Raw genomic sequence first — 12934 nt, forward strand, 5'->3', positions numbered from 1 at the left:
ATGACCTAAATGGACCCTTTTGACTCCAACTCTAGGATTTTATGCTAAAATGAGCATTGAACATCTAAGAACTGGGGTTAAATAACTATCATAAGTGATAAAGGGTTAACTGTCTTTTGGAGAGCAGTTTCTTATGTTGTCTCCATCATTGTAGTAGCCCTCCCCTCACCCTTTATCACAAAATGATATCATGCATCAGGTCTAATGCTTTTCCCTTCTCACTGAGTACCTTGTCAGAAGACCTCTGCTTTTCCACTACTCACCAAGGCATAAAGACTAAATTCAGCTTGGGGCCAGGATTCTTGTGTTTGAATTCTGCCTCTGGTACTTACTAGTTGGGTGAGCAAGAGTAAACGACTTAATCTCTCTGAGTCTCAGATTCCTCATCAGTACAATAGGAATTATGGTTTAGTATTTACCCCTTAGAGTTATTTTGAGGTTTCAGTAAGATATTGCTAGTAAAACATTTTGTAGACTTTAAAGTATCTATTATTATTGCTACTCATACTCATTACACGTTTCTTCTTTCTTTTCAACCAGACATAAAATTTTATTTGATTCAAGCATCTCCTAACAAGGAAGCTCCCATGGCCCATCTAGTTAATCCAGTGCTATGCAGCTTTTGGATTTGAAGTGATACCTAGGTAATTATAGGATAAGAAATTTACCCAGGGTCATATAGTCAGAATTAGGGCATGAAAGAAGTTTCCCTGACTCAAAGATTATTGTTCTACCAACTCTATATATTATACCACTCAAGTTTTAGACCCTCCCTTTCCATTTGACTTAAAAGACCCTTACTCATTAACCTTATCTACAATTTCGTCTAAAATGTGAAATGTGTAGTCACAAAACTAGGAATTACATTAGTATGTTGGATTTTAATCATCGATAAACATGATGTTGACTCATTTTTCCTTTCCTTCAGTTAAAACAAACTACTTACGTGGAAGGAATTTACTATCACTGCTGTACTAAATTCATCCATAACACAATAAGTAGTTTCATGCAGAAGATTCCTTTTTGACTCAATCTGAAACTAAAATAAATGGATTTTTAGATGAGGTATACACAAGGTGTCATTAGAGGAAGAAATGAAGAGAAAAGGAAAGAACCAATAAAACTTGGGAAAATCAGGAAGTTGGCAGAGGACTGGCAAAAATGAAGAATAAAAACAATGTAAATGAATTCATTCTGTTAGCACTTACACAAAGACTAAAGCTTTGAATTTTCTTTGTCATTTATTTAGTCATATGTTATCACAATTATAGGAAATGTACTCAATATCATAACGTTGATTGCTAGCCAAACTTTGAGATCATCCATGTATTTTTTTCTAACCTTCTTATCCATAGTGGATACTACCTTCTCTTTAGCCATTGTTCCTAAGATGATTGTGGGTGTACTCTATTAGAATAAAATCCTCTCCGTGGAAGGCTATCTGACTCAGCTCTTTGCAAATCATTTTTTTTTTAATGGTGGTGTTGGAATCATCCTCCTTGTCGTCATGGCTTATGATGGCTATGTGGCCATCTGCAAATCCTTACACTACATAACCATCATGAATCCTAGCGGGTGTCACCTCCTGGTGGCAGCATCCTGAAAGAGAGGCTCCATACATGCCACCATATAACTCCTCTTCATGGTCCATCTTCCCTTCTGTGGCCCTAATGTTATCGAACACTTCATGTGCGATTTGTTTTTATTATTGAAACTGTCCTGCATGGACACCCAAATGGTTGGCCTTTTAGTCATTGCTAACAGTGGAGCAATGTGCCTGTCAATCTTTCTCATACTAACTGTCTTCTATATAGTTATCCTCTGTTCCCTGAAGGTTGGTAATTCAGAAGGAATATGGAAGGCCCTTTCTACTTGCAGCTCTCTCTTCAGAGTGGCTGTCTTGTTCTTTGCTCCCTGTATATTCTTGTTTGCGAGACCAGTTGTCACTTTTCCTATAGATAAAGCTGTGGCTCTATGTTTTACGTTGATTACTCCTATGTTAAACCCCTTGATGTACTCCCTTAGGAATACAGAGATTAAAAATGCCATGAGGAAACTCTGCATTACAAAAGTGACTATGATTTTTCAATAAAATACGTCCAACAATCAAATTATTCAAATGAAGAGGAAAGATAAAAAAAAAAAACTTCAGTAGTTTTGTTAATTTATCAGTTCTTGCTTGCATAGACAACTCCTTCTGCAGAATTAATCAGAGTGACCCCATATTCAAACCTTGTTTAGACTTTAGTACATTCCCAGCCAGCCTGCAGGAATCATTGGTAGGATATACCTTTGCCCATGCATACTAATCCCATCTCCCTATGATATTGTAAGGGCAGAACTAATCCCATATCCTCATGATTGCTTATATGTTTTTCTGTTTATATTTTTTGCCTTGTTTTTAAAAGCAGTATGAGCCGCTTGATGTTTTCTCTGGCCACACCCAACATCTTGTTACTTTGATAAGCTAATAAGAGTAAGGAAATGAATGATAAGACACCAAGTAGAGGAATGGAACTATCTATGCATAACTCCAAATGGTTTTTCAGAATTTAAAATTGCTTCACGTGTATATTTTCCCTCACTTTATGCAGCCACTCCTTCATCTTTTTTTCATTCTTTCTTTTCCAAATAGCTGAGTTCCATGTGAAAACTCAGAATTGTCTTTATTCGTATTTCATTTATTTGTGATCTGGAGCAATCTTGCTCAATTAATCAATCATTTATTAAGGATGTTCTATGTGCCATTAACCTCTATTTGAGCAAAGTTTTTTTTTCCAATTATGCTGTCTTGAACCCCTGACTAACTTATCACTCTGCTGATGCCTTTTCCACACTTAGGGACCTCTCATCACCCTTTCTGACATTATTTTACCTTGTCTTTTCCCTACTAGAATTTGAGCTCCTTGAAGATGGTCTTTCTTTTTGTTTGCATCTGTATTCTCAGTATTTAGCACAGTGGCTGGCACATACGTAGCATTTAACAAATGTTTTATCTATTGATCTATCTATCATCAATCGATCTACCTATCTATCTATTTATCTGTTGTTGGTCTTGAAGTCTGGTTTAAAGAGGCAAACAAGCTACATGATATATAAATTCATGTGATTTATTTACTTAAGTTAATGGAATATACATAATACATAGGAGCCAGAGAATAATTCTGATTCAGAGATGAAAAGAATGACAATACATTTTATACATATAGAACAATTCTGACTTAAGATATCTGTATCACTCATACTTATGGTCTCCATATGTGTTTAATCATAGTATGAAAAAGGAATTTTCTTAATTTAATAGGTTGTAAATACAATAAGATAAGAGAGTTGACAAAGTTTGAGTTGAAATAGTAATACAGGATATCTTTGTCTCTCCTATCTCTAACATAATATATCATAATGTGACGTAATGTAAGGTAACATAACATAACATAGTATATGTCCATAAAATACAAAGATAAGAAAAATACTATTATTCAAGATAGTATCTGGGCCAAGGTGTCTTATCTTTAGTGTCTAGTAAATACAGGAATGCTCCTGATCAGCCTCTGTTTCTGAAACTGGAAGGACCACTTTGAGTTCACTCACAGAATAGAGAAAATCATGCCTGTTAGGCTGAAGGTGCTTCTTCTGGTTGATTATTTCAGGTTTTGGCCATTAGTGGGCTCAAATGATCTTAAATGGTTATCACTATCTATCTAAACTGTACCTATCTCAAACCCGTCTCAAATCTATCATCTATATTTTTAATCTATTACTTACCTATTTATCTTTCTAATCCAGAACTGCATAACCTGCTGACCTGCCAAAGGACTTCAGGCAGCTCATGAAAAATGGAGAGGAAAGCATCCTTTGGCATGTCTACTTCTGTAGCCTGTGCGGGCCTGATCTAATCTGTCATCTATCAGTCTCTATATCTATCTGCCTGTCTATCTTTGACTGACCAACAATACCTCCCTGCCCAAGCACTTCATAATGGTTATGTTTTTTCCCTGATAGCTCAGGGTGAATGCAAATACCAACTGTTTCTCTTTAGGCCAGTAACCCTGAGGGCCTTCCCCTTCCACTTTCTTTTCTTTCTTTTTTTTGATGAAAGGGGCCTTCTCTTGACTCCCTTCTTTATCAGGCCTAATCACAGAAATGAGAACTCAGAAAGAACTTAGATGCATCTCCAGTTGTCCTGACTGGACTTAGATGTCTCTGGAGGAGAAAATGAGACTGGTGACTTTGTACAGCCTCCCCTCCATCAAATTCAATTCAATTTCAGGTACTGACAACATCTTCCTGATATCATTGTCCTCTTTGATAATGAAGGACAAAACCACAATAAACATATATATGTATATATGTATCTGGACTTCTGTCTAGAAATCTCACATATTGCTGTTAATAATTTCCTTTGACCACTTATCTACTAGGTTTTATCTCACAATATGTATTTAAACCAATGATTAATATTAGTTTATTAAACTTCTGGTCTGCTCCTTTCCTGTGTTTTACAGTCATCGTGATTCCTTATTTAAAGAGAGACAGGAGTAACTGAGATAATTATTTTATTGTGGTCCTTAAAGAGTGCAATCTTTGCTACAAAGATAAGAATATTCCAAAGGATGTTTGTTTTCTCCTAAATAGTATTAGAACAATAATGAGGCCAAGGCAAAGGTGGCTTTATTCTGGGGCTGCAACACTTAGATTATGTTGTAAGATTTTATGTTTTTACTCAACCCCAGTAGAAACTAGGAAACAAAATATCTAATTCGCACAAATACTTCAGTAAATCTGGAAACTACCAGGTTGCCAGCTTCCTTTACTTTGTAGCCGCATCACAGTAGAACTTCTTCCTAGCCTAGCCTCATTATTACATTCTCTTCCTCTTAAGACGCACAGGAAACACTTAATTTAGTTTTGAGGTGAGTTCGAAGTATCTTGGGGTTCTTCCTATAGGGGACACTGATAGGCTGGTATTCTCTAGTTTTTGAAAGGGACACTGCATCCCTGGAGACAGTCATGGTATGTGAAATGTGCTTAGCAATTATTAAACGGTTTTCAAATTATTGAGTGATTTGTCTCCTCACTTTAGAATGCCCCACAAGTAGTAACTACTTGAAGAAAGCTAACAAGGTCGGGATCCACCACCCATTAAAAGACCCTATAGTCTTTTTGGAATACTTTAGTTAGGATGGTGTCAGTTTTCCCTTTCCTAAAACTTACATTTACCTCTTTGAGACTTCCGTCCATTAGTTCTGATTCTCTCCAAAGGCACTAAATAGTCAGTCGGATGATCGTTAACTTATTTATTAAAAGCCTACCATGTGCTAAGTTCATAAACTCTGAAGATAAAAAGAGAGGCAAAAACATTCTAACTTTTGAGGACCTTTTATTCTAATGGGGAGACAACATGCAAACAACTTGGTATAAAAAAAGATATTTTGGGTTAAATTCGAGCTAGTCATTACAGGATAGGTATTAGAATAAAGGTGGATTAGGAAAGGCTCTTTGCAGAAAGTAGTACTTTATGGAAACCAGGGAGGCCAAGAGCAAGGGATGAGGTGAGAGAGAATTCCAAGCATCTGAGATAGCCAGTGAAAAAACTCAGTTACGGAATCAAGTGGGTTATGCTAGTAACATCAAAGAGGCCAGAGTCATCAGATTCTAGCATTCATGGGTGAATAGCGGAGAGGCTGTAAGGTGTAAGAATACTGAAGATGTTGGGGAAGTTAATCTGTGCTGTGAATGTCAAGCAGGCACTGATTTTTTTTTTTTATTTGGGAGATGGGCATGACATGATCAGAAATATTTTGAGGAAATGAATTGACAGTGCACTGAGTATGCACTAGAATGCAGACAGATTTGTGACAGCAGAACCAGCAGTTTATTGAAATCGTGCAAGGTGAAGTGATGTGGGCCTACAACATGAGTTTGACAATGACAAAAGAGAGAAAGTCATTCTATGAGAGTTGTTTCAAAGGGAAAAGTCGGCAGACCTTGGCAATAGATTGGTTATGGGAATTAGGGAAAGTTTGATTCCCTCTTAATTCTTCTTTGTGAGATTTCTTTAAATCCTTTAAAACACATATCTTGTCATGGCCCCAATCTCCACAATACACATACTCATGCTCACACTCACAAATTTATACTCCTATAAACATATTCACTCACATACATACATGCATACATACATTAACATACAGAAATACAGTAACAGACAAATTAACACACACACTCACAAATATACATATACTCATGGTCCCCGACTCAAACGCAAATACACAAGCTCACACACATATACAGTCACACATACCCACATGAACACACAAACACACACAAATATACATTGCTCATAGATACATGCACATGCACTCACATTCATATGTGATTCATGTGTAATACTAATGAGATAAAAGGTAATCCCCACCCACTAATGGGCCTGCCTATTAAGAGAAGCTTGATTAGGGGACATTTGTAGGGAAGCCCATACCTTTTGCTAATGAAGCATTGGTTCTCAAGGGTCTGTCTGGCTCTCAAAAGTATATGAATATTCCCACTTTTGACCCCACGGAAAATAAAACTACAGGAGGCAGGAGGTCACGAAAAATGCTCTGAATGATAAATTCTCCTTCTTCCTCTTCAGCCAACACCTGGCACCAGAAAAGTCTGCTGCTAATTGAATGTTTGCTCTTAAACTAGACGAAATTACTTGAAGTTTGGATTCAAATCTCCAATACCAGCATTTTCACAATTCCCTAAAGGATAAAAGATAATTCTCTAAGCAGATAAATGTCAATGAACTTTCTATAAAGGTTTATTTGTTTGGACAACACTATCAGGCTATCACTATACATTGCAGAGTAAAATTGGGCATACAGCAATGGAGCAACTGCTAGAAGATTCGATTGAAATGATAGGTATTTCTGCCCATTCAAAACATAAAAACTTGAAGATGAAAAGTCCCTGATTCTCTTTCTCCTATGGGTAAGAAGACTGGGAAATGTCTCTTCTCTTGTTTTTGGGAAGGATGCTAGTGGTGAGAGGTATCAAATGAATTCTAAGTCTCTCTATTTACATAAAGCAGTACTAATCTTACAACAGGATGATTCATATACCACATCACACATAAGACCTACCTCATTCTGTTCTTAAATATGACAGAGAAGAAAAGAAAACATTACGCAAAAGAAGAGAATTCTCAGTTACCATGGTCAATGTGAATTTAAATGTATCTTGATATGTTCTTTCATTTCTAAAACTATAGAACTTAATCCTGAGTTTAGTGTTTATTTCCTCCTTCTAGGCTGGCTCACTTTGTGGTAACTTTCCTACATTAGCATATATATGTATGTGTATGTATGTATTTAGGTATCTGTATGTATACATACATATATACATACAGATATGTGCATATACATATATATACACATGTGTGCATATATATGTATGTGTGTATATAGGTGTGTAAGTATATGTTTATGTAAAGTAGGCAAGGAAATGTTGTCTTAATTGATGTTTCTTCAGTACACCAGCGTTTACATCTATATGACTCATTGTTCTCTGGAATTTGTTTGAAGAGTTTGGTGAGACTGGTTTTTACAGAGAGTGCAATGTAGCAGAAATTTAAGGTAAATGTATTCTATTCTCTTCCTGTGGCTTCCTTTCTTGCAGCTTTTTTTTTTTAAATTTGGGGACAGAAAATTCTGAGAAAGAGTTATGAATTTTCAAAATATTTGTGGCTGAGATCCATCATCTCCTAGAACTATCTTAATATCTCATATCTGCAATAGAAAGAGATATTAAATGTAAGGTGAGGAAATGATGAATGTCTTCCTTCTAATATCTTCCTTCTCTAACTTATTGTCCTCCATATTTTACTTATTCTGCGCAATATTCAGGCCCCTCCTCATATCACTTCTTTTCTTCCTTCACATCTCCTCACTCTTCTCCATGACCCTTTCTATCATTATTTTACTTTATGTATTTTAGGGGATAGTTTCAACTTGTCACATAATTGGTGCAGGGAACTCTTCAGGAGTTTGTTTATTTTTAAAATTTTAGTCGCAGATAGTTGTGTGTAGAGCTGAATGGTAAAGCAAACTTGCCAATGTTACATTATCCATTTGAGTCAGAATTGAAATTTCATGCCAGGACTTTCCAAAGGGCAAATGTAAACGAAGGAAATAGGACTTTCCAAAGGGCAAATGTAAACGAAGGAAATAGCTTGGCTGTTGAAATCTTTTCCTGTAGATAAATAGGGGGAAATCAAGTGCAAAGATAAGTTGTAGAGGGCCTTGAAAGCTAGGATAAAGACTTTGAACTGTATTAAATAGACAGAGTGGAGCCACTGAAACTATTTGTCCAGTGAAAAATATGTGAAAGAAGCAGTTTTTGAGGAAAATTAAACAAGGATCACAGTTATAATACACCTTTGATTGTGAATAAATAAAATAATTATTTTGTATTTCCCTTCATTTGAGGTAATTACTTTATTGAGAAAGGAACAATTGCTTTAATGATCTTGCTTCATGCATTTATGTTTTGAGAGGCGGGTGAACAGGAATCATTCTCATTTGTCAGAAAGATGATAAAAGTGATGTACAGACATGTTATGTGAAATGATTAATGAATCTGCTGCAGTAATCAGATTCTTCATATTTTCTAACATTGAAAATATTTTTCCCCAAAATTCTACATTGTTGTAAGATACATCAATTTTAGTAATTTCGATTCAGATTAAAATTAGGCAGAGGAAATAATGTTTGTTAAATGTCTCTTTTTGCTGTTACATTTTTTTACACAGTTGATACTCATGCACATTTTCAACAACTGATGAATCAGTCAGAAGGTAGAAAGAATCTTTTACATTTCATTGGTGACTGATAGAAGGTGGAAGGTGGGAGTATCAAAAAGAAGAAAAACTACAATGTATCAATTTAATTTTGTATTCCTAAAAGGGAAAAAATTCATTTTACAAAATGTAACATTTGATTCTATGAAACGAAGACATTAAAAAACCAAGTGTTTCCAGATCTCCATTTTGATTCTAGAATGGAGAGAGCACAGAGCCAGGGGAGATGAAGAGGAAGAATAAAATCAGAACAGAGATAAAGCACTGAGAGAAAGTCATGAAAATATTTTTTATTAAAAGCAGTTCATCATCTCTCAAACACAGTGTCCAAACCTCTGTGAGAAGAATTTTTAAAACATAAAAATGAGTTAGTTTGTAATTTTTCAAGTGAATGAAGCTAATATCTTTCCCTCATTCAAAAAAAATTGGTGGAAATCCAAACAAATATAAAGTCAGTTCTATCAGTCCAATCATGACTTTTTAATCTATCTAAATATCTGATTTAATTTCTTTTTGCTTATTTTCTTGACTTTTATTTTAATGTCTTATCTCCCCAACCAGATGTTTAGCTTATATCCAGACATGGTGTAGTACATTGCTCTTTGCGCCTTTGTTAATTTATTTTCCATATACTTTACTAAAATAATTCATAAAATGTCAGAGCTAGATGGAAGCTAGAGTCATCAGATTCTGGGCGTTCATTTATGAAATTCAGGGAAAGATCTAGAGCTGTGAGGTCAATGATTTCATAGCTAATTAATAAGAAATCTGAAGGAGGCTAGATAGCAGGACTCCTCACTCAAAGTCCAGTTTTCTTTCCACCAAACCACATAGCACTGCTAAATGTTTAACACTTGACATTTGATGAATTAATCAACTAGATTTGATATTTTTTAACTTTTCTAGACTACTAAAGTATAGGAAGAAAAAGCACATCAGTGATCAGAAAGAGCAAATCTTATATAACATATATAATATTTTCACTTTCCAATTTTGGTGCTTCTGTCATGGGTAGAATCCTGTGAGGTATGGACAGCTACGTGTTCTAAAAAGACAAGTCTCAGGAAATATGAGTTCCAAGAAATCAAAGGGAATACCTTCAGATTTTTCTTCTGTTCTATTTCCTCTCTATAGAATCCCTTGTTCATTTCATTATATAAATATTTCCCTTTTTATGAAGTCCTATAATACTCATGGACTTACTGCTTCACAGTATTCTCAAAGATGCTCTCTTTTGTATTGTTCTCTCCTGTTTTATGTCTTAAATTTCTGAAGTTAGCCCAAGATTACATTATCTTCACAGGTTGTCGTATAGCACTCATAATTTATTGTAAGATTGATATCAGTTTATTATGACAGGGAAACAAAAAATATCGTCTGAGGTTGAGATGTAGACCTTCTAGGGCTCAGGAGGAGCCAGTTCTTTTCTACTCTCTATGAGAAAAGAAAATATGGCGTATTTTCTTATGTTCTGGGTCCCAATAATTGTTCAATATATCAATAAACTGAAAAGTATCCAGAGCAATACAAATAGTATATGAAAGGAGTTGGGATTCATAAAAAACAAAAATTAGTTGAAGGAATTGAGAATTCTCAAACCTAAAAACAAAACAACAGCAACAATAACAACATTGTCTTCAAGGTATTATAATTATAGTCACTTAGGAAAGAAATTATATTCTCATTTTGGTCTTAGATGGTAGAACTAGTCTAAATGGGTAGAAGCCTCAAAGAGATAAATTCAGCATTGATGCCAGGGAAAAAGAAATAAAAACGTGAATGGACAAAAAATACACTTTCTAATGATTGCAGCTCTCAAAAACTTGAATGAGATGATTCAGGAATTAGTAGACTCCCTCTCATTGTCTGTAAGGCGGGGGGAAGGGGTCATTCATTATGTTGTGGCAGGAATTGTTTTGAAGGTAGAGATAAGAAGTCTTGTCAAATAAAGTTCTTTTCAACTTTAAAGTTCTGTAACCCCTTTTATTGTCTTCCCTTATAAATAATAAAAACATTGAGAAAAGAGAGAAAGGAACTGACTGACTGACTACATAATTTGATTTCAGAGTATACAGAAAGGTTCTGGTTTATGAATCACATACTCAAGTCATTGAGGTTCTGAAAGTTCAGTCAAACATCATAACGAATTATTGCAAATTGGATCCTTTGGGCAAAATGATCGCAATAAGTACATATGAAAACATTTGCATATTTGCTTTATAAAAAACTTCATTTATTTATTTTTAGTTTTCAACATTCACTTCCACAAGATTTTGAGTTCCAAATTCTGTCCTCATTTCTTCGCTCCACTCACCCCAACACATCATGCATTCCTATAACCCTTCCCCCTATCTGCCATACATTCTATCGCACCTACCCCTTCTCTCATCCTCTCCGCCTTTATTTCCTTGTAGGACAGGAAAGTTTTCTACACCCCAAAACTTGTATATCTTATTTTCCAGTTGCGTGTAAAAACAATTTTTGGCACTATTTTGTAAAACTTTAAGTTTCAAGTTCTCTTCCTTCCTTACTGCCCACCCATCCCCACTGAGAAGGCAAGCAATTCTATATACATTATACGTGTGCAGCTGTGCAAAATACTTTCACAACAGTCATGTGACAAAAGACTAATTACAATTTCCTCCATCCTATTCTGCCCCCATTTATTCTATTCTCTTTCTTGACCCTGTCTCTCCTCAAAAGTGTATACTTCTAATTAGCCTTCCTCCCACTTGCCCTCCTTTCCATCATCCCCACCTTATCTGTAGTGTAAGAAAAATTTTTACACCAAACCGAGTGTGCAAACTATTTTCCTCCTTAAGTCAAATCCGGTGAGAGTAAGGTTTACCCTTTCCCTCTCACCCCCAATTTCTTTCCCTCCGTTGAAAAACTTTTTTCTTGCCCTTTTATGTGAGAGATAATTTACCCCATTCTATTTGTCCCTGTCTCCTTCCACTTCTCTCTTATGATTTCCCTTTCCTGTTCGACAGTCAAATTTTTTATTCAGCTCTGGTCTTTTCATCAACACTGCTTAAAAGACCTCTATTTTATTTAATGACCATTCTTTCCCCTGAAGTACAATAGTCAGGTTGGCTGAGTAGATGACTCTTGGTCTTAATCCTACCTGTTTGACCTCTGGAATATCATATTCCAATACCTTCCCTTGGTGTAGAAACTACTAAATCTTGTGTTTTATTGATTCTCTTTCCACAATATTTGAAATATTTCTTTCTGGCTGCTTGGAACATTTTCTCCTTGACCTTGGAACTCTGGAATGTGGCTACAATGTTCTTAGAGATCCATTTGGGATCTCTTTCAGGAGGCAATAAGTGGATCCTTGCAACATATATTTGACCCTCTGATTCTAGAATATGAGGGTAGTTTTTTTTTCTGGAAAATTTCTTGAGAGGTGATGTTTTTATCTTGGTTTTTACATAGTCCAATACTTTTTAAATCGTCTCTCCTGGATTTATTTTTCCCAAGGTCAAGTTTTTTCCAAGGCGGTATTTCCCATTGTCTGCTATTGTTTTGATTCCTTTAGTTTCCTTTTATAATTTCTTGATTTTTTCAGAAATTTATTACCTTCTATCCGCTCCATTTGAATCTTTAATATTTTTTTTTCTTCTGAGAGCTTTGGGCCTATTTTTCCATCCAAAAAATTCTGCCTTTTAAGGCATTCTTCTCTTCATTGGCTTTATGGATCTCTTTTGCCATTTGGGTTAGTCTATTTTTAAGGTGTTATCTTCTTCAGCATTTTTAGATCCCCTTCTGCAATCAGTTGACTTGGTTTGCATGATTTCATTGCTTCATTCTCATTTTTCTTCTCATTTTTTTCTTTACTTCTCTTACTTGATTTTAAAAATCCTTTTTGACCTCTTCCGTGGGCTGAAAGCAATTCAAATTTTTCTTGGAGATTTTGGATGTAGAAGCTTTGACTTTGTTGTCTTCTTCTGTTTGTATATTTTGACATTCCTTCTCACCAAAGTAGATTCAATAGTCTCATTTTTCCCAGTTTTTGCTCATTTTCTCAGCCATTTACTTGACTTTTGAGTTCTTTATCTAGGTAGATATCTTTTTACAGTGGGGTGTGTG

At 35.3% G+C, this 12934-nt stretch overlaps 1 pseudogene; it reads left to right on the forward strand.

Moving 5' to 3' along the window:
* The first annotated feature begins 1161 nt into the window (after window positions 1–1161).
* Window positions 1162–2092, forward strand: LOC140516615 (olfactory receptor 4C6-like; annotated as a pseudogene).
* Window positions 2093–12934: the final 10842 nt, after the last annotated feature.

Source organism: Notamacropus eugenii, chromosome Y (genome assembly GCF_028372415.1).
Source record: "Notamacropus eugenii isolate mMacEug1 chromosome Y, mMacEug1.pri_v2, whole genome shotgun sequence".
NCBI classification, from domain to species: Eukaryota; Metazoa; Chordata; class Mammalia; order Diprotodontia; family Macropodidae; genus Notamacropus; species Notamacropus eugenii.